Genomic DNA, 22,014 nt, shown 5'->3' with positions numbered 1-22,014 from the left:
AAAAGGGAAACCTCTTGCATTGTTGGTGGGAATGTAAATTGATACAGCAACTATGGAGAACAGTATGGATGTTCCTTAAAAAACTAAAAGTAGGGGCTTCCCTGGTGGCACAGTGGTTGAGAGTCCGCCTGCCGATGCAGGGGACATGGGTTTGTGCGCCAGTCCAGGAAGATCCCACATGCCGCTCCGAGCGGCTGGGCCCGTAAGCCATGGCCGCTGAGCCTGCGCATCCAGAGCCTGTGCTCCCCAACGGGAGAGGCCGCAACAGTGAGAGGCCCGCGTACCACAAAAAAAAAAAAAAAAAAAAAAAAAAAAAAAACCTTAAAATAAAACTACCATACGAGCCAGCAATCCCATTACTGGGCATATACCCTGAGAAAACCATAGTTCAAAAAGAGTCATGCACCACAATGTTCATTGCAGCACTATTTACAATAGCCAGGACATGGAAGCAACCTACGTGTCCATCGACAGATGAATGGATAAAGAAAATGTGGCACATATATACAATGGAATATTACTCAGCCATAAAAAGAAACTAAATTGAGTTATTTGTAGTGAGGTGGATGGACCTAGAGTCTGTCATACAGAGTGAAGTAAGTCAGAAAGAGAAAAACAAATACCACATGCTAACACATATATATGGAATATAAAATAAATGGTTCTGAAGAACCTAGGGGCAGCACAGGAATAAAGACGCAGATGTAGAAAATGGACTTGAAGATATGGGGCGGGGGAAGGGTAAGGTGGGACAAAGTGAGAGAGTGGCATGGACATATATACACTACCAAATGTAAACTAAATGGCTAGTGGGAAGCAGCTGCATAGCACAGGGAGATCAGCTAGGTGCTTTGTGGCCACCTAGAGGGGTGGGATAGGGAGGGTGGGAGGGAGACTCAAGAGGGAGGAGATATTGGGGATATATGTATACGTATAGCTGACTCATTTTGTTATAAAGCAGAAACTAACACACCATTGTAAAGCAATTATACTCCAATAAAGATGTTAAAAAAAAAAGTCTGTCGGCAATTCTTTGCTGTGTTGGGTTATCCCATGAAGAGACAGATCATGTGTTTTAAAAAAAGTTATGTTCACTTAGGCCTGCAGGTAACAGGATGAGAGTTCAGATATTTCCTTTTAAACTAACAGCCACATTTTTGTTTACATTTCAAGGCTTTCACAGATGCATACAACTTGATGGATAATTATAACATCAACACCTTTATCCAAATTAAACATCCAAAAGGAAAAAACCCACATCATCAATAAACTCTTCAAGTCTCAAACAATGTCCTGGAAAAAAAAGGGGCCTCCTTTAAAATAGGCCCTTTATTTCCAAGATATTTGCTAACATTCATCCCCAAACGAGGTGCTTCTCTTTCAGGTTTATATAAAAGACAAAGGGAAGAAAATAGAACAGAAGTGAGTTAATTCTTCTGGCTCACAAACATCTCTGCAATGAGAAATGATGGATGGACCCCACCGGCACACAACCTGAGTGATGTAAACAGTCACTGGCATTCTGTCGTCATAGAACCCACTGATGATGGCTCAAGTCAGAGAAACGGAGCATTTGGGATACACGGAGGAAGACTTCCGGAAGAGAAAATGACCCTGTCCAGCAGCACACGGTGTAACTAGGGATCTTGACCAACAAGCTGAAATCCCTCTACAAAGGAGCGTTCACATAAACCTGGACGCTATGCTAAGGGGCTCGAAATCAGCGTGAGAGAGGCAGGCGGAGTGTGCGGGCATCCCTGGGGAAGGCTGGCCAGGAGTGGGTCTTAAGCAGCTTAGTTATCTGACTTTGCTCCAGCGCCAATCCCCCTCTTCACATCCTGAGGCTCTTCAATTTCGGGGAAGGTCAGCATCCCTTCTTTATCCTGACTGCAAAGTGCATCAGACACTGGAAATGACAGTTCTGCAATGAAGGGGGATTACGTGATTTCTGTCTCCTAAAACACACCAAGAAACCCATCTCACGTTTGGAACCAGTGACATCAACACCTTTCTCCAAATCATACAGTGAGCTAATCATACAGAGGTCTCAGCATCCAGCCCTGGTGAGGAAGGACTCTGAGCCACCCCACAGAGATGCCTGCAAACTTCTCTAAGATCCTGAAGGGAAGGCTGTGAACAGTTCCATCTTTCCCTTAGCCATCTTGAAGCCATTTCTGGGTTCCAGGTCCTCTATGCTCACAGAGAACCATATCTGAAGGCACGTATCCCAGCTACACGTGCTCTGAATGGGTGCAGCTGTGCACCCAGAGTGGAGGGTCCTCCCCAAAGCCCTGGACCAAGTACCAACCGTGTGTCTGTGCCAGTGGGGCATCTTCCCAACCTCCTTAGCTCCCTTTAGTCCCAGCAAGGAAGGAAGCTCTGCCAGAGCGTGGAGACAAGAGTGGTATTCCAAATGTTCCCATGCCCCCAGTCTTCGGCCTGCTGTCGCCTCATGCTGGCTCGAGGTTCTAGGCAATCTTCAAAGTTTGCTGGTGTCTGAAGCATCATTCAGGTTCTTGAGGAACACCGGAGAAAAATGGCATCCATGCCACGACAAGGAACATCCACCTGGAAAATCGTCACCAAGAGAGCAGAGACCATCTCTGTCCTCTACACACTCTGTATTCCCAGAGCAGTGCCTGGGATCTGTCACAGAGAAAGTTTCTGGTAAACATTTCTTGGATGACCAAATGTCATCTTTCACCTGGTGCTCCTCTGGAGCTGGACTACAGTATAAACTGATGGCCCACATCATAATGCAACACCCATGTTAGTAGACAAAGAGATGCAGTGGACAGCCTCAACAGTGTCCCCCATATTCTGCAATTCTATGGAATGGTTATATCAATTAGAAGGCAGTCAACAGTCAACAAATAAGACACTACGCTTCAATCAAGTGCATTTCCCTTCCTTCGAATCAAATCCACCTCCCCGGCTGCCATGTCAATTTAAATTAAGACAACAGAAAGGGTTTGTCAGAATAAAGCTATTAAAAATTAGCCCATCCTCTATCAACTATAGATTACTTTACAACCAAACAAAAAATCTTCGGGAAAAACAGTCATCAATGAACACAGCAAAGGATAATTGTATGCTGCGAATATATTTAATAAGGAAGTGTTTCTCTACACATAGGGAAATGTAAACTTAATTATTCCAAAGTGAATTGGTCATTTGTCTCTAGAATGATTGGGGGGCAACATGTGTAAGAAGAGATCTTTTCAGGAGGGTAACTGTATCTTTCCTTTTTCTACAGATGAAAGACCCCTGTGATCATCAAGCCTTTCCTGCCCTAGGGGGTCCCGCCAACCTTCTCCTTTGACCTTCTTTTCACGTAAACAAAACAGAAGAGGAAAAAAAAAATCTCAACTGTTCTTTTTTATGACCCTACCAATAAAATTAAAATGTCCCTGTTAGGTATTTAACCGTTCTCATCACCAAGAGACTGTCACCTTCCAAAAGTCTGAAAGTGTTCCCAATTTTGGTCAGCACCCACTTTACCTAGCACGTAATTCCATAGCTCCTGACCTCTTAGCTCACAATGAGAGGTTATCCTTTTGTTTTCTCCAAAGAATGCTATATTGTTTGACCAAAGCAATCAATGCTAGCGGTAGATTTAGGTTGACAGTTTAAAGACATGGAGCACGCTGATCATCTGAACCCCAGACACTGTGGTGGCCAAGATCCCATGACTAATTTTGGATCATTGGAAATCAGCCACCACAGGGTACATTGGAACTCATTAAAAATAGCCCAGCTACCCCTCGGAACATTTCAACTTACTGTGGCAGCCACAGAAACGTGCTTCTCATCTCAAAACTGGCTTCCTCCTGAGGAATGCAGTAAAGGAGTAGCATTTCATGATAGGGAAATTTTCAGGGTGCTCCTAAGATTTTTTTAAACAGATTTTTCACTTTAGAGCTAACAGTTAAATAATTTTAAAAAGATTATTAATATAAAATTGAATGTCTTTTCTCTAAGTATAAGCAAGCCATAGTGCATATTGTAGATCAATAGAAAACAATTGATACTATTTTCAGAACACTCCCTGGGCCTCCACTTCACTTAAATGTGAACATTTAATTAAATAAATCCCATTAATCATCTGGAAGCTAATGTAGGAAAAGGAAACAGCTAACAACCTCCCAATTGCTCAGAAAAGCCAAGCATTTCAAACATGTATATTTTACAAGTTTCAAATGTACCTCTAATTATATCTTTATATGAATTCCTTTAGCTTTCAACAAATTCTTAAATGTCTAATGCCAAACTCTTTGATAGAAATACATTTATAATACAAATTGTGTTCTTCCCACATAGAGGAAAGACACAGGGGTGGATCTGGCTGGCAGTGATGGTCTCCTTCACCAGGGGTTTTTTAAAAAATCTCACATAAACCGTAACATATTTGGGTCACACGGCCATTAGCAGGCAAATTGGCTAATTGGCAGACATCAAGGTCCATCCCAACAGCTAGGTGTAAAAAGACAGGGTACATATATACAATAGTATATTACTGAGATTGGTTCAAGGTGGCAGAGTAGAAGAACGTGCTCTCACTCCCTCTGGTGAGAACACCAGAATCACAACTAACTGCTGAACAATCATCGACAGGGAGACACTGGAACTCACCAAAAAAGATACCCCACATCCAAAGACAAAGGAGAAGCCACAATGAGACGGTAGGAGGGGCACAATCACAATAAAATCTAATCCCATAACTGCTGGCTGGGTGACTCACAAACTGGAGAACAATTATACCACAGAAGTCCACCAACTGGAGTGAAGGTTCTGAGCCCCCGTCAGGCTTCGCAAACTGGGGGTCCGGCAACAGGAAGAGGAATTCCTAGAGAATCAGACTTTGAAGGTTAGCGGGATTTGATTGCAGGACTTCGACAGGACTGGGGGAAACAGAGACTCCACTCTTGGAGGGCACAAACAAAGTAGTGTGCGTATCGGGACCCAGAGGAAGGAGCAGTGACCCCAGGGGAGACTGAACCAGACCTACCTGCTACTGTTGGAGGGTCTCCTGCAGAGGCGGGGGGGTGGCTGTGGCTCACAGTGGGGACAAGGACACTTGCAGCAGACGTTCTGGGGAGTACTCCTTGGCATGAGCCCTTCCAGAGTCCGCCATTAGCCCCACCAAAGAGCCCGGGTAGGCTCCAGTGTTGGGTCGCCTCAGGTCAAACAACCAACAGGGAGGTAACCCAGCCCCACCCATCAGCAGTCAAGCAGACAAAAGTTTTACTGAGCTCTGCCCACCAGAGCAACAGCTAGCTCTACCCACCACCAGTCCCTCCCATCAGGACACTTGCACAAGCCTCTTAGATAGCCTCATTCACCAGTGGGCAGACAGCAGAAGCAAGAAGAACTACAATCTTGCAACCTGTGGAACAAAAACCACATTCACAGAAAGATAGACAAGATGAAAAGGCAGAGGGCTATGTACCAGATGAAGGAACAAGATAAAACCCCAGAAAAACAGCTAAATGAAGTGGAGATAGGCAACCTTCCAGAAAAAGAATTCAGAATAATGATAGTGAAGATGATCCAGGACCTCGGAAAAAGAATGGAGGCAAAGATCGAGAAGATGCAAGAAATGTTTAACAAAGACCTAGAAGAAGTGAAGAACAAACAGAGTTGAACATTCAATAACTGAAATGAAAACTACACTAGAAGGAATCAATAGCAGAATAACTGAGTCAGAAGAACAAATAAGTGACCTGGAAGACAAAATGGTGGAATTCACTGCTGCAGAACAGAATAAAGAAAAAAGAATGAAAGTAAATGAAGACAGCCTAACAGACCTCTGGGACAGCATTAAATGCAACATGACATTCGCATTATAGAGGTCCCAGAAGGAGAAGAGAGAGAGAAAGCACCCAAGAAAATATTTGAAGAGATTATAGTCAAAAACTTCCCTAACATGGGAAAGGAAATAGCCACCCAAGTCCAGGAAGCACAGAGAGTCCCATATGCGATAAACCCAAGGAGAAACATGCTGAGACTCACAGAATCAAATTGGCAAAAATTAAAGACAAAGAAAAATTATTGAAAGCAGCAAGGGAAAAACGACAAATAACATACAAGGGAACTCGCATAAGGTTAACAACTGATTTCTCAGCAGAAACTCTACAAGCCAGAAGGGAGTGGCATGACATACTTAAAGTGATGAAAGGGAAGAAACTACAACAAAGATTACTCTACCTGGCAAGGAACTCATTCAGATTCGATTGAGAAATTAAAACCCTGACAGACAAGCAAAAGCTAAGAGAATGCAGCACCACCAAACCAGCTTTACAACAAGCGCTAAAGGAACTTCTCTAACTGCGAAACACAAGAGAAGAAAAGGACCTACAAAAACAAACCCAAAACAATTAAGAATATGGTAATAGGAACATACATATTGATAATTACCTTAAATGTGAATGGATTAAATGTTACAACCAAAAGACACAGGCTTGCTGAATGGATACAAAAACAAGACCCATATATATGCTGTCTACAAGAGACCCACTTCAGACCTAGGGACACATACAGACTGAAAGTGAGGGGATGGAAAAAGATATTCCATGCAAAGGGAAATCAAAAGAAAGCTGGAGCAGCAATACTCATATCAGATAAAATGGACTTTAAAATAAAGAATGTTACAAGAGACAAGGAAGGGCACTACAAAATGATCAAGGGGTCAATCCAAAAAGAAGATAAAACAATTATAAATATATATACACCCAACATAGGAGCACCTCAATACATAGGGCAACTGCTAACAGCCATAAAAGAGGAAATCGACAGTAACACCATAATAGTGGGGGACTTGAACACCTCACTTACACCAATGGACAGATCATCGAAACAAAAAATTAATAAGGAAACACAAGCTTTAAATGACACAATAGACCAGATAGATTTGATTGACATTTATAGGACATTCCATCCAAAAACAGCAGATTACACTTTCTTCTCAAGTGTGCGCGGAACGTTCTCCAGGATAGATCACATCTTGGGTCACAAATCAAGCCTTAGTAAATTTAAGAAAACTGAAATCATACCAAGCTTCTTTTCTGACCACAAATTATTAGAAAGGTATAACCTTCCAAGACTGAACCAGGAAGAAATAGAAAATATGAACAGACAAATCACAAGTAATGAAATTGAGACTGTATTTGAAAATCTTCTAACAAACAAAAGTCCAGGACCAGATGGCTTCACAGGTGAATTCTATCAAATATGTAGAGAAGAGCTAATACCCATCCTTCTCAAACTCTTCCAAAAAATTGCAGAGGAAGGAACATACTCAAACTCATTCTATGAGGCCTCCATCACCCTGATACTAAAATCAGACAAAGATACTACAAAAAAAAGAAAATTACAGACCAATATCACTGATGAATATAGATGCAGAAATCCTCAACAAAATACTAACAAACAGAATCCAACAGCACATTAAAAGGATCATACACCATGATGAAGTAGGGTTTGTCCCAGGAATGCAAGGATTTTTCAATATACGCAAATCAATCAATGTGATAAACCATATTAACAAATTGAAGGAGAAAAACCATATGATTATCTCAATAGATGCAGAAAAAGCTTTTGACACAATTCAACGCCCATTTATGATAAAAAAAAAACCCTCCAGAAAGTGGGCATAGAGGGAACTTACCTCAACATGATAAAGGCCATGTACGACAAACCCACATCAAACATCAGTCTCAATGGTGAAAAACTGAAAGCATTTCCTCTAAGATCAGGAACAAAACAAAGATGTCCACTTTCACTACTATTATTCAACATAGTTTTGGAAGTCCTACCCACGGCAACCAGAGAAGAAAACGAAATAAAAGGAATACAAATTGGAAAAGAAGAAGCAAAACTGTCACTGGTTGCAGATGACATGATACTATACATAGAGAATCCTAAAGATGCCACCAGAAAACTTCTAGAGCTAAACAATGAATGTGGTAAAGTTGCAGGATACAAAATTAATGCACAGAAATCTCTTGCATTCCTATATACTAATGATGAAAAATCTGGAAGAGAAATTAAGGAAATACTCCCATTTACCATTGCAACAAAAAGAATAAAATACCTAAGAATAAATCTACCTAGGAAGACAAAAGACCTGTATGCAGAAAACTATAAGACACTGATTAAAGAAAGTAAAGATGATACAAACAGATGGAGAGATATACCATGTTCTTGGATTGGAAGAATCAATATTGTGAAAATGACTATACTACCCAAAGCAATCTACAGATTCAATGAAATCCCTATCAAATTACCAATGGCATTTTTTACAGAACTAGAAAAAAAAATCTTAAAATATGTTTGGAGACACAAAAGACCCTGAATAGCCAAAGCAGTCTTGAGGGAAATAAACAGAGCTGGAGGAACCAGATTCCCTGACTTCAGACTATACTATAAAGTATACTACAAAGTATAGTATACTACAAAGATTACTACAGTAATCAAGACAATATGGTACTGGCACAAAAACAGAAATAAAGATCAATGGAACAAGATAGAAAGCCCAAAGATAAACCCACGCACCTATGGTCAACTAATCTATGACAAAGGAGGCAAGGATATACAATGGAGAAAAGACAGTCTCTTCAATAAGTGGTACTGGGAAAATTGGACAGCTACATATAAAAGAATGAAATTAGAACACTCCCTAACACCATACACAAAAATAAACTCAAAATGGGTTAGAGACCTAAATTTAAGATCAGACACTATAAAACTCTTAGAGGAAAACATAGGAAGAACACTCTATGACATAAATCACAGCAAGATCTTTTTTGATCCACCTCCTAGAGATATGGAAATAAAAACAAAAATAAACAAATGGGACCTAATGAAACTTAAAAGCTTTTGCACAGCAAAGGAAACCATAAACAAGACGAAAAGACAACCCTCAGAATGGGAGAAAATATTTGCAAATGAATCAATGGACAAAGGATTAATATCCAAAATATATAAACAGCTCATGTAGCTCAATATTAAAAACACAGGGCTTCCCTGGTGGCGCAGTGGTTGAGAGTCTGCCTGCCGATGCAGGGGACACGGGTTTGTGCCCTGGTCCGGGAAGGTCCCACATGACGCGGAGCGGCTGGGCCCGTGAGCCATGGCCGCTGAGCCTGAGCGTCCGGCGCGTGTGCTCCGCAATGGGAGAGGCCACAACAGTGAGAGGCCCGCGTACCGGAAAAAAAAAAAAAAAAAACACAAACAACCGAATCGAAAAATGGACAGAAGCGCTAAATAGACATTTCTCCAAAGAAGACATACAGATTGCCAAGAAGCACATGAAAAGCTGCTCAACATCACTAATTATTAGAGAAATGCAAATCAAAACTACAATGAGGTATCACCTGACACCAGTTAGAATGGGCATCATCAGAAAATCTACAAACAACAAATGTTGGAGAGGGTGTGGAGAAAAGGAACCCTCTGGCACTGTTGGTGGGAATGTAAATGGATACAGCCACTATGGAGAACAGTATGGAGGTTCCTTAAAAATCTAAAAATAGAATTACCATATGACCCAGCAATCCCAGTACTGGGCATATACCCAGAGAAAACCATAATTCAAAAAGACACATGTACCCCAATGTTCACTGCAGCACTATTTACAACAGCCAGGTCATGGAAGCAACCCAAATGCCCATCAACAGACAAATGGATAAAGAAGATGTGCTACATATATACAATGGAATATTACTCAGCCATAAAACGGAACAAAACTGGGTCATTTGTTGAGACATGGATGGATCTAGAGACTGTCATACAGAGTGAAGTAAGACAGAAAGAGAAAAATAAATATTGTATATTAACGCATGTATGTGGAATCTAGAAAAATGGTACAGATGAATCTGTTTGCAGGGCAGAAATAGAGACACAAATGTAGAGAATAAATGTATGGACACCAAGGGGGGAAAACGGCAGCGGGGTGGTGGTGGTGGTGTGATGAATTGGGACATGTATACACTGATGTGTATAAAATGGATAACTAATGAGAACCTGCCATATAAAAAAATAAAGAAAATTCAAAAATTCATAATAAATAAATAAATACCTTGTCACAAACAAAACAAAAAATAGAATATTACTCAGCCATTAAAAAAGGATGAAATAATGCCATCTGCAGCAACATGGATGGACCTGGAGATTTTCATACTAAGTGAAGTAAGTCAGACAGAGAAAGCCAAATATCATATGATATCACTTGTATGAAGAATCTAAAAAAAAAAAATGATACAAATGAACTTATTTACAAAACAGAAACAGACTCACCAACTTAGGAAACAAATTTATGGTTACCAAAGTGGAAAAGTGGGTGGGAGGCAGGGAGGGATGAATTCGGAGTTTGGGATTAACGTGTACACACTACTATCTTTAAAATGGGTAACCAACAAGGACCCACTGCATAGCACAGGGAACCCTGCTCAATATTCTCTAATAACCTAAATGAGAAAATAATTTGAAAAAGAATAAATACATGTATATGTATAACTGAATCACTTTGCTGTCTACCTGAAACTAACACCACATTGTTAATCAACTATACTCCAATATAAAATTTAAAAATTTTTAAATAAAATAAAAAGACAGGGTAGCACTCACCTTAAGAGTAACAGTGATAAACACGAGGGGTTCCCATACCCTTTCAAGCAAGCAGCCTTCCCTAACATGCTTTTGACTTGTTATCGTAAGTCTACCCCCTCAGGCTTAATTAAACTGGGTGTTCACTCAACAGTGCAATTAAAGAACCCACAAAGGGCACTTGGCCCTGCGGGTCTCCCACCTCCGTCTCCGATCTGAGCCGTGCGCTAATTGTGCCCTTTGCCCAGGCCTCCTAATGATGATTTTGCCAAGCGTCCAATCACGATTTTTATTCTTCCCACTTCGCCCCATCTCCAACAACCTCCAGGCAGGAAATCTGGGCCCCGAGGCCAGTTCTTCTGGCACACATACACTTTTAATTTAAAAATGAAAAATTAAAAGCCCATTGAAAGGCACTTAGCGGCAAACCCAAAACCTGCATCAACGTTCACGCACTACGACCAGAAATGAAAGAGACTCCACGTTACAGATCACCCAGGGGTGAACTCGTAGCCTCGCATCGTGGGTCACAACCTCCATGGCGCCCACTCCAAGGGGCAAGTTGGCCAGTGTCCCAGTCCACTGGGGCTGTGCTCCCACGCAAATGCGTGACATGGTGCTTCGTGGCTCTTCTGCAGATCACAAGCTCGCTGATGACGGGAAGGATCAGAGCTGTGACTGCTTTTGCAAAAAAAGGATCACTGTCTGGGCTGCGAGAGGAGGACAGAAAAAGTCAGTATAGAATTTATTAAAAGGAAAGGAAAAGACTAAATGGAACCAACATTCTCTGGAGCGCAGAAGGATTTCCAGCATTCAGGGCACTCTTATCCTTTCTGTGTCCCTTCTTCATGTTGACCCCAAACCAATGCACCAATGGAGCTGGGCATTCTGATAGAGGACAAAGATATGGGTGACACTCTGGAGAAGTATGAAACAAGATCTGCACCTGACTGAGTTTCTCCTCTAATCCATACTTACTAGGTAAGAGGCCATGATATTCTTTTCCCTCTTGACAGAAAAGAGCAAAGTAATCGGCCACCAGAAGAAAAACTGAGATTTCTCTGAAAGATTATCAAGGAACTCAAGGTCCCAAAGATTAAATGAAGAATGTTTATCTATTTCCCAAACTCACTCCAAAGCTAGTACTACTCCCATTCACAAACCCAAACAAATAAATCAAATATACTTCTAAAGTGGGTTTGAATCTAAAGTGTTTGATCTTCTGTTATTATTTTCATTATATGAGAAAAAAAAAGTCCCTTTTAAATACTACGTAGGCCTTGGAAGCACTATTCTTCCTAATCAAAAACATAAGGTATGTTACTCTCTGTATTCTCTTCCCCATGTTGGGCAAGTCAGTCTCTCCTCTAGCCATGGTCCAAGTTCAAAGCATTGATTTCCTTGAGCCTCCCTCAATAAACAATTAATTCATTGACAGACACTCTTCTTAAAAGTGTCTTCAACGTATTTGAATTGACAAGGTGTCTAACCACTATGAAGACTTGACTATTCCCCTCTACGGTCTAACTGGGGTTTACAGCTTTAGCAACTAACGTCCAAGCACTGGTATTTACTCCACGGAGTTCAAAAGAAGTGGACCTTACTGCACAGATTCCTGGGTCAGGGATGAGTGAGGTGTGGGACATCCAGAAGGCCCTTCTGCCAGTACCATCTCTGGGGGGTGTCCGCCAAGATCCCCACCGTGAGCCCTTTACCACCACGGACTTTCCTCTGCACCAAGATAAACCACAAGGAGATGGAAACCCAGCAGGTGGGCCTGGAGAATTTGTTCGAACTTAAAAGTTTCAGGCGTCAGCTTTCAAGTGAATGAATCTTTGCAATTCTTACTCACCAGCTTGCAGTTTCCTGAATGATTTTCTTTCACAAGCTGGCAATAGAAGCTAGGAATTCCATCACTGCTGGCACACAGGGAGTAAATCTGGCTCCAGGCCTGACTTAGGACTCTGCTTGGGAAGCCTTGACAGCCAATGTGCCCTGCCCGGAGGTGCAGAGCTCCAGGACCTCCCATATCCACCCTCACCCAGCCCCACCCCCGACTACGGCACAATTTCCATTCACGAGGGGCATTTACACTGGTTTCAGATGTGCATTGTAAGGAAAGTGGGGATAGACAGGTGGAGTGGGAAATATTGTCAACTGAAGCATCTGGGTTCAGGTATCCTCACCTTCCTGGCACCAGCTTTGTGACCAGGGGCCAGGGACGTGAGAGTTCAAGGTGGAGAAGAGGAAGGGCCTTGAGAAGCATAGCTCCAAGGCTTCCGATCTCTTCCATCAGGACTGGAGGCTGAGGGACGGAGAGGTTCCCACTGCCTTCTCACAAGTGCTTCTCTCACCTGATAAGCCGATGCATGCTTCTCCCAGCCTGAGAGCACCATCAGATGTGAAACAAATGCTGGGATGAAATTAAATTGCCACCGCATTCCCGTCATACTTGTAACTGACCTAGACTGACTTATAGGAGCCAACATGAAGCAGCCCAGGGACAAGACTGAGCCAAAGAACATGTCCGTCGATGACACCTACGATATCACAGCATCCAGCAGCAGCTCTGAATCCCCAGAGCAAAGAGGCAGGCACTGGAGATGCCACTGCCTGGACAAAGCCTGGCAAGTCCCTTTCACATGGGGAAGGGAGTTGAAACAGAGGAGGGAAGGGCAAGAGAGTGAAATTAGAGGCAATTCATATGTATCTCTACCCATAACCTAACCTCAGCTTGTGCTTTAAACTGCAAAAACATGTCAAAGAAAAATGGAAAGAGCCATAAGTGATCCTATGGCTCTTCTTCTAATGGGGGGAAAAAAAGGCGCTCTCCACTTCAACCATTCAGGCTCCGGGCATTCAAAACTATGCATTGCGCCACTGGCTCTGGCTGTTAGAAGTAACCTCACCAGGGGAAGCAAAAGCTCTGCTAAGTGAACAAGGGTACAGAAGCAGGTGTCGTGCACTTTGCTCCATCCCAGGAAACCAGCATCCCTTGGTGAGCAGAGCCATGCTCTGGGAGTCCCAGACCCTGCAGCTCTAATGAGATCAGGAGACTATGTTTTCAAAGATTCCCACCCCCACTCCTGGAGCGATGTCCATGTACCAATAAAACTGGCAGAAGAGAAGTATCCTCTAACAAACGACTGGGAATCGGGGTGTAGCAAACATGGAATAGCCAGGTGGGCCGATGAGTTTAATGGATTTGATTCGGTTCCGTGGTCTCATCTGGAAACAACCTGGATTTGCTTGTTTTCATGACAGAGATCACAGCTCTGATACACTTCCCAGGAAGTGCCGTGGGATCAAAGAGAGGCTGTTTGTCCTGGCATCTGGTGGCCAAGGCACTAGGCTTTGTGAAAACCCTGGAAACACAGACACAATTCCCAGGAAACACAGCAGGATTTGTTTAGGTCATGGGGTTTCACGTACTCTAACTTTAGAGATTATGTCCCAGATTTCTTTTTTTTGTAAACAACTTTACTGAGGTATAGGTTACATGATACAACATTCACACACTGTTAAGTGTACAATTCGATGATCCTTGGTAAACGTACAGAGCTGTGTGACTATCCCCACAATGCAGTTTTAGAACATTTCCATTGCCCTGAAAAGTCCCACCTGCCCATTTGCAGTGCCTTCCAACCTGCAGCCCCAGCCTCAGGCCACTGCGAATCTGCCTTCCGCCTTCACAGGTTTACCTTTTCTAGACATTTCCTATAAATGGAATCATACGACATGCAGTCTTTTGTGACTGGCTTCTTTTACTAAGCATAATGTTTCCAAGTTCACGCTTACTGCAGCCTCTATCAAGAGTTCATTCATCTGATTGCTGAATAGCAGTCCATTGTATTGCTGCTAGACCACATTTTATTTATCCACTCATCTGTTTCAGCTTATTAAATCTATAAATCCAACTAAGTGACAAGGCTTATGGGCCTCATCGCAGAAATAAAATAAGAAAGGCTTCCCTAGTTCTAAAATATTCTAGAATTTCTAAAAGTCCCTGTAATGTGTGAAAATACATCATGAGGATACAATACATTCCCTGGAATTTTTGTGCCTATGGGTGGGCGAGGGGAGGGGAGCTGGTCTCAATAAGTAAACAACATCCCTGAATTTCACTTTTTTATGTTTTAATAAACTATTTGAATACACATAAAGTGTTTTATGCTAATCTCCAAGTCCAGCAAGGTCATCAATTGACGGAACAAGCATTTACAACGGTGCAAATAGCCCTGTATTAGGATACGTGAAGTGCACAGTCCTTGACTCACAAAGACATCTTTATTTCAAGACTCTGCAAATAAATCAGTTTGGGGGTATTTGAAACACTTTTCTCCACCTAAATAGTGTTCAGCTTCCACGGTTGGCCCCCAAAGTCTTAGTAAGGTCACAGCCTTTATCCAGGACACTATATCGCAGTCTGTACTATTTATATACCACATAAAGGCATCTACTGATTCATTCATTCACCACACGTATGAACCCAGGGCAGCCTGTGTGCCAGGCGCTGTTTTAGACATGGAAGACTCACCAGTGGCAGTCTCATGTGGCTGCTAAGCTTCCATTCTCTGTTGGTGAAAGTCTTTAAGAAATACAGCATGGGGCTTCCCTGCTGGCGCAGTGGTTGGGAGTCCGCCTGCCAATGCAGGGGACACGGGTTCATGCCCCGATCCGGGAAGATCCCACATGCCGCGGAGCGGCTGGGCCCATGAGCCATGGCCGCTGAGCCTGCGCGTCCGGAGCCTGTGCTCGGCAATGGGAGAGGCCACAACAGTGAGAGGCCCGCATACCACAAAAAAAAAAAAAGAAATACAGCACGTTGGGTTGGAGCAACCCAACATCCTCATCACTCTTGTAGGGAAGTCCTACCCCACTTCCTGGCTACTCCTCCCCTTCTATCTTCTGGAGGACCTGCTTCTAAGGTGGGGGCCCCCAGGGGCGATGCAGGCCTGGCATCCTGACCCACCACTGCTGCCTGGCCGTCTCCAAGTCCATCCACATGCTCCGCCCGCATCCTCTGTGCAGGGCCCTCCCAGGACCTCTATCTGACACCCCTCAGTCACACGGGGACGGTTACGCCACTGTGAACTGCTGCTGCCCTCACCACCCCTCTCCAGCTGGCCTGCAACCTGTCCAACCACCGCTGACATAGCTCCAGCACAGTAGGCGGGCCTGTCCCGTGGGGACCTCTCCCTGGCCATCAAGTGCTTCACTGGAGGCCAAGGCCTCTCCCAACTGCCCTGCCCAATTAGGCAAGTACTCTGTTAAAGCCCGGGCTTCTGGTAATTTATTCTACCCAGCTTTCCTAGCACTAACTTTCCCAAAGTCAAGTCCACAGCTAGAACAGGCAGGAATTGACAGGCGTCTCAGAAGCAAATTCTTACTCAGTTCCCACATGTACCTTGACTGGCATGAGCCATGGCTTAAGAGCAACGTCTGCTGAACAAAGAAAGGACGGTTGACATCCAGAGCAATTATTTTTGCTTTATGCTACCAGCTACACACAATGTTCTCAGCTTTACAATCGGTAAAGTTTTACAACAGATCTAAATCTCAGCCCCGTAAAAGGAATCACAGAAGCAGGGTGTGATGCTAAAGCCCATTTGGCTGCAGGATGTCCAGCCATAAATGCCCCTGGCCTCTGTCGGGGATGCTGGCCTGGCACTGAGTGCTTGAGTAGTCCTGGCCGTGGGGCAGCTGCATCCTTGGTGACTGACTGAGCACAGGTTTGTAAGCCCTCCCCAAGATGTGTCACATCTCCAGTTTCTTTTACAGAAAGGGAAGTTCTTTGTATGGAATTGTATTGGGGTCAGCTGGTGAGAAACGGATCTCTTCCGGGAAGTTACAGCAGGCACTAACCATCTTATGTTTCTGCAGACAACTTACAGGAAATGGCTTAGCAGAATTTTTCTTACTGCTTTTTATTTTTTCTGACTCTGTCTTTCTTTGCATAGGCATATCATATATCGTTGCCAAGTGTTGGGTGAATGTGAACTGATTGAAAGAGGCTCTATTTCCTGTGAACAATTTGTCCTTGCTCAATCCTGACGGTCACTTTCCTAGAACTTATTTAATTTCACATCTCAGCAAATACAGTATTATTTCTCCAGTAGAGTTGCCTTCTGATAGCATCAGTCTCCTGGTTATTTATCATACATATCTGTAATTGAATTACCTATTGCAGTAATGTAATCTACTCTCAAATGGACATAAAAATGCAACATAAAATAAAATTGTTCCAATGTGTACCTCCTCGTCATTCTACGTGAATCCTAGTGTAGCTGATTCCCCAGAGAGATGGTGACAAGTAATGAATGACAGATAGGAAGATAAAGATTAGTGAGTCCATGGCCTTCCAGAAATAAAAGAAATTCACCCTCTAAAACTTTATTCTCTTTTAAAATATAGTGGTTTTCAATATTAATCAGGAAGCCAATTCTAGTACATGTAGGAAAAAAAAGAGTAAAAAATGGAATGATTTACTTTTTTCCAAATGCAACAGTACTAACCTAATATATTTTAAAACTTAGGAAAGAGAAGCAAAGTGCTCAACTTTGCTCTTGTCAAACAACCATTAATCTTGGACAATAAAAGAAGGTAAAGAAAAAAAGACAACAGCAATTCCTTTGAGAAAATTTTCTGTTTTCTTGAGCCCACCATTGGGTTCATCCTATTTTAAATGTCACACCCCAGGGAACTATATAACTTGGCTTTGAAGTTGCTTCAGAATACTCTGTGAAATTCAGAGCCTAGTTTCCCTAGCTCTAGAACCTTTAGATGGCAAAGCTTAATTGTGTCAATACCAGTACATTATAAGTTACTTGTTATACTGGACCTTCTCTTGGATCAAGTTTTCGTTTGCTTTGTTCTGTTTGGCATAAATTCTGAATCAAAACAAGTTTGTCTATGTATATTCCAGCTTACTTTAATTTTATTCCTCTTTTCTTGTCGTTAGAAATTGATTCTATATATATCTAAGATACCCAGTACCCGATAAATTCATCAAAGAAATCAGTGATAGCTTTAGCAAGCACAACAAAAGCTGCTTCTTCGAACTGCTTCCCAATGAACTAGCTACTCCTCACCTGTTGAATTTATCTTTAATATGTCACCAATTTGTGCAGGAATTAGAGACAGCAGATTGCCCCCTATCTACAGCTGATCGTTTCTACAAGGCAGCAAGCAGAGTGATAAAAGCCAGTAATTTTCAACAAAACTTCTGCATCTCAGTTTTAAAAGGTTGCCAGAGACATATGTGAAAATGTCTACTTTATCAACAACAGTACACAAAGATAGTATAAACAGCTTAAAGTGCTTGTGTGTACTCATCTTAGGACTCAAGAAAATTGTTCGCTTTCTCTATATAAATATGCAAATAGACACGTGTGGGCAGAAATGTACCAGGTTCCGTGCACACACTTTGCACTTCAGTGCAACTCAATTTGCTCCAGGGCAAAAGCTACATTTTAAAAAATTTTATTTAACTCTAAACATAAAAACGTGTCACTTTGGTGTTATAATTATACTCTAAGCAATTTGTCTGCGTACCTGTAGCAACAATGTCAGGAGCATTTTTAAACACAAATATGGTGTGATTTTAGAATCAAGAATTATGGGGGATTTACTGCAGGATGTGGAACTTTTCTCAAACACCTGTGCATAGACTACTCCAAAAACGGAATCCTTGACTCTGACATATTATAAACTAATTAACTTGTTCTGTCTCACAAACTGGAGGATTCTGTGATCCAAATTTCTTGTTAGGGATTAGTTCCTAACCTTAGTTAACTCTAGAGTTGCTGATCACTTGTTTCCATAATGGAATGCCTTTAGACCTTTGGCTGGACCTTTAATGAAGGTCTGTTCCCCCCTCCGCCACTTTCCCGTATGCATATCAGAAGAAAAGCCTTAATTTCAATGACTTTATAACAACAAAAACAGACATTTGGAATCATTAAAAATAATCACGAAGTTAATAAAAATTATGTAATGATTCAGCTAAGCAGCTCTCTCTAGTATCAGGGGCATATGAGAGAGTCCCAAGGAACCAGCATCTGTTATTTTGAGCAATTAGCATACAACACAGAGAAAAGTTTGCTGCTTTTTAACATCTCCGATCAAGCATCTAAAGTGAAGCAAGATTTCTCACTGCAAAGCTGTGAATGGGGATTCAGAAGGTCTACAAACGCTAAAACTTAAGCAAAAGTTTAGAACATGCGTAATTCATCATGCCCCACTGGCCGACATCTTTTAACAGCCACTGCACTATATGTTTCTATGTTTCATTCTATCCAGACATGGAGAAGAAATCATTTTAAAAGGAGACAGCAGTGAAGAGCACAGGTTTATTTTTACCAAGTTTTGAACATCTCAGAAACTTCTTTTGGACAAAGGCAAGCTTTACCACCCAGGAGACCAAAGTCTTTGCTCACAGCAGGAATCTCACAGCTGTTTGCCATTAAAACAACCAAATAAGTTACTGTAGTTTGTAAAAGGCATAAAATGATTAGCATCATCCACCTTCTCCCTATTAAGGAAGTACATACAAGGCTAAAAGCATGTAAAAGCAGGTACCAGTTCATCACCCCCCCAATTCCATGAGTGTGCAAATGATGAGAGTGACCCGTGCAGCACTGTGGATGAGCTGCTATTTCGTGGCAAAATTTCTGCAAGAAAGAAACTCAAGAAAAAAGCTTCAAGGGGCCCAAGCAGTTACATTTCAGACTGCTTTTTCATTTAAGACAAGCATGGCAAAAGATCTTTGGGGGTACAGAATCCCTGTTTCCTCTGCAGTAAACGCAGACATAGACAGGAATAGTTATTTAAATGATACACAAGGTAAGGTATTATCTGCCTGAACTGAAAGTGTGAATTGGTCACTCAAAATAGCGTATGATAAAGTTTACCCTCTCTTCAATAATGAAAGTGGCATTAACTAGCAATTAATTTAGCAATCCTAATTAGGTGTTAAAAATCTTCCCTGGTAAAGTCTGTTTTTGTCTTTCTGTGTCTCCTTAGGAAAGACTAACTCTATAATTAATAACATATCTGTCGTTTCCAAAGGTGGCCATCGTGACAGAACTCTTCTGGATAAGCTAACTGTGACATACAATTGTTTTGCTTAAATACGAGATTCAACATAAACCTCAATTTTAAAAAAAAAAGATGCGACAATTATTTGTAACTCCTGGCATTTTAACTAATGTGCACCTGAGAACTTAATGTCAATATTAAACATAACTCACCTTATCTTCACTCAATTTCGATTTCTTTCTGAGTAAATACAGCGGTCACAGGGAGGAAGACAGATGCACAAACAGGAACAGTTTACAAGGATACGTTTGTCTCTGAAAGGAGTCTTTCTACTTAAGGGCCTTGAGTTTGGAAACCACCTTTCCTGTCCCTTCTTCTAACAAGGCTGACAGCTCCCTCAGGTCAACTGACCAACTCCTCCACCATCCTCCACCTCTGTGAAATCACTGCAAGATCCGCCTGGTCTCGCTCTGCTGACTCGGACCTCCACCCACTCACCCAGCACCGAGGGCTCCTAGCATCCTCTCGCCCTCTTCCTGAGCTCGCTCTCAGCGCCCCCTGCCGGGGATCCCGGGGACGCCGCAAACGCAGGAAAGTTAAATCCCAACTCTGAACAGCCGCATCCAGGTACAAAGCGAGGAAAGGGCGAGGAGGTGAACGCGCTTCCCGCCAAAGCCCGGGGAATCGGGATCTGACTGAGCTAGGCCGGGCACCGAGCGCCGCGGGGAGCGATCCCGGGGAGACCACTCCTCGGCGGTGGCTCCATCGCACGTCTTCCCTCCGGCGCCCAGATCTACCTCCGGCCCCGAAATCCTGAGCCAGGGGATGCGAAATCGTGGAGCGGCGTAGAGATGCCCGCGGAAACGGAGTGGACTGGCTACAGCCCATGGAGCAAGTGGTTCCCCAGGCCCCTACATCCCTGGCCGCGGCGTTCTGTGCGACCGCCAGCCTCAGTCTCCCTCATTAACCAAAGCGCTCGGTGGAGTTGAGCCCAAGTCCCACCGCCTCCCGGGTTCTCGCGGGCGCCGCAAAGCCCCAGTAACTCGCCCAGAAAAACCTTGCCCCGGGCGGCGATTACCGGACTGCGAAGTGTCGGCCACCGGGACCCCTGCTTTTAGCTCCCGACAATGCGAGCCTGGACACGCGCCGGCTGCGTGCAAAGACCTCCAGTGCGCACCTTATGGAGGTGTTGGGTAGGGGTGCCCTCTCTCCCACCGCCCGGGCGCCCACCGGGTCGCTTCCGCTCCTTACCTCTGCACACTCAGACTTCTGCAAAGGCAGAGACACAAACTTCCAGCCCGTGTACTAGCTCAACTGTGCGCGCCCCTGCACTGACGGTAGTCCTGACCCTGCCCCCGGGCTGCCCCCGCCCAGTGCCTGCAGATCGACCCAGCCCGAGATCGACTCGACCCACCCGCCGACCACTGCCGCCCCCGGGTCCTGGCCCCAAAGGGGCTCGGTCGGGGCTGCGGCTACGGCCACGCGGGGACGGGGCGGGGGGGTCGCTCACCAGGTGGGAGGCGCGCTCCTCGTGCCAGTCATCCAGCGCCGGGGACCCGGAGCAGCTCTGAGGGGCTTCTTCAGCGCCCGGCGAGGGAAGTCGAGGCAGCAGCCGCCGCCCCCCGCCACTTGCCCAGAACCACCCCCAACTCGCAGCGCTCCGGGCTGGGGCGCCGGCTCGAGCGCCAGGCGCACCGTCCCCGGGCGCACGGCCGGACCGGGGTTGAGCAGGTTCGCGCCCAACGGGGTCGTCGGGCGAAGAGGCAAATTTGGGTGCTCCAGCCAGCTCCGCAGAGGAGCCCGAGTGGGAGAGGAGAGCCCCTCGGACGGGCCACAAGGGCTGGGCCGCCCCAGCCGAGAGAAGTGGAGGGTGGGGGCCGCCGCCGGGGAGGGACCGCGAGCGGCCAGGGGCTGCGGAGTCCACCCGCGGCGGGAGCGCGGCGCGCGGGAGCCGACGCAGGGAGAGAAGCCGCCGCCGGCGCCGCCTTCCCGGCGAGTAGAGCTGCGCGGGGAGTACTGGCCGGGAGCGCGGGGCCGCCTCGCCCCGCCCCAGGCCCCGCCCAGGCCCCCGCCCCCTCTGCCGCGCCTCCTCCTCCTCCTCCTCCTCCCAGCCCGGCTGAAACCCGAGCGCTCCACCCCGTTTCTGACCTCCCTGGGCCCCTCCCCTGACACCTCCCCTTCCCGGGACCGGACCCCCTCCGCTACCCCGGCGTCCCCCTGGACTCCAGGGGCCCCACTGCTGCCTGCCCAGTGCGACTGCGCCCGAGCCTGGACTTTCAGGGACGCCCTCTCCCCCGCCTTGCAGAGACTTTCTGTAGCTCCTCCGCCCCCGGTCCCGCAGCTCCGACGTGGCTGCTGCGGGGGGAGGGG

At 44.6% G+C, this 22,014-nt stretch overlaps 1 protein-coding gene across 2 annotated transcripts in view; it reads right to left on the bottom strand.

The window, feature by feature from the left end:
- SEMA5A (semaphorin 5A) overlaps nt 1-21,638 on the bottom strand; it is a 477,303-nt gene extending 455,665 nt beyond the window's left edge. For both annotated transcript variants that reach the window (XM_049708240.1, XM_033436601.2), the window contains exon 1: nt 21,155-21,638. The gene's annotated coding sequence lies outside the window, so the exon portion shown is untranslated. The remainder of the gene's footprint in view (nt 1-21,154) is intronic.
- Between the last annotated feature and the right edge of the window lie 376 nt (nt 21,639-22,014).

This window comes from Orcinus orca, chromosome 3, assembly GCF_937001465.1.
Source record: "Orcinus orca chromosome 3, mOrcOrc1.1, whole genome shotgun sequence".
Classification (NCBI taxonomy): Eukaryota; Metazoa; Chordata; class Mammalia; order Artiodactyla; family Delphinidae; genus Orcinus; species Orcinus orca.
The sequence above is the reverse complement of the archived record's forward strand: the minus strand, read 5'-3'. Positions and strand labels throughout refer to the sequence as shown.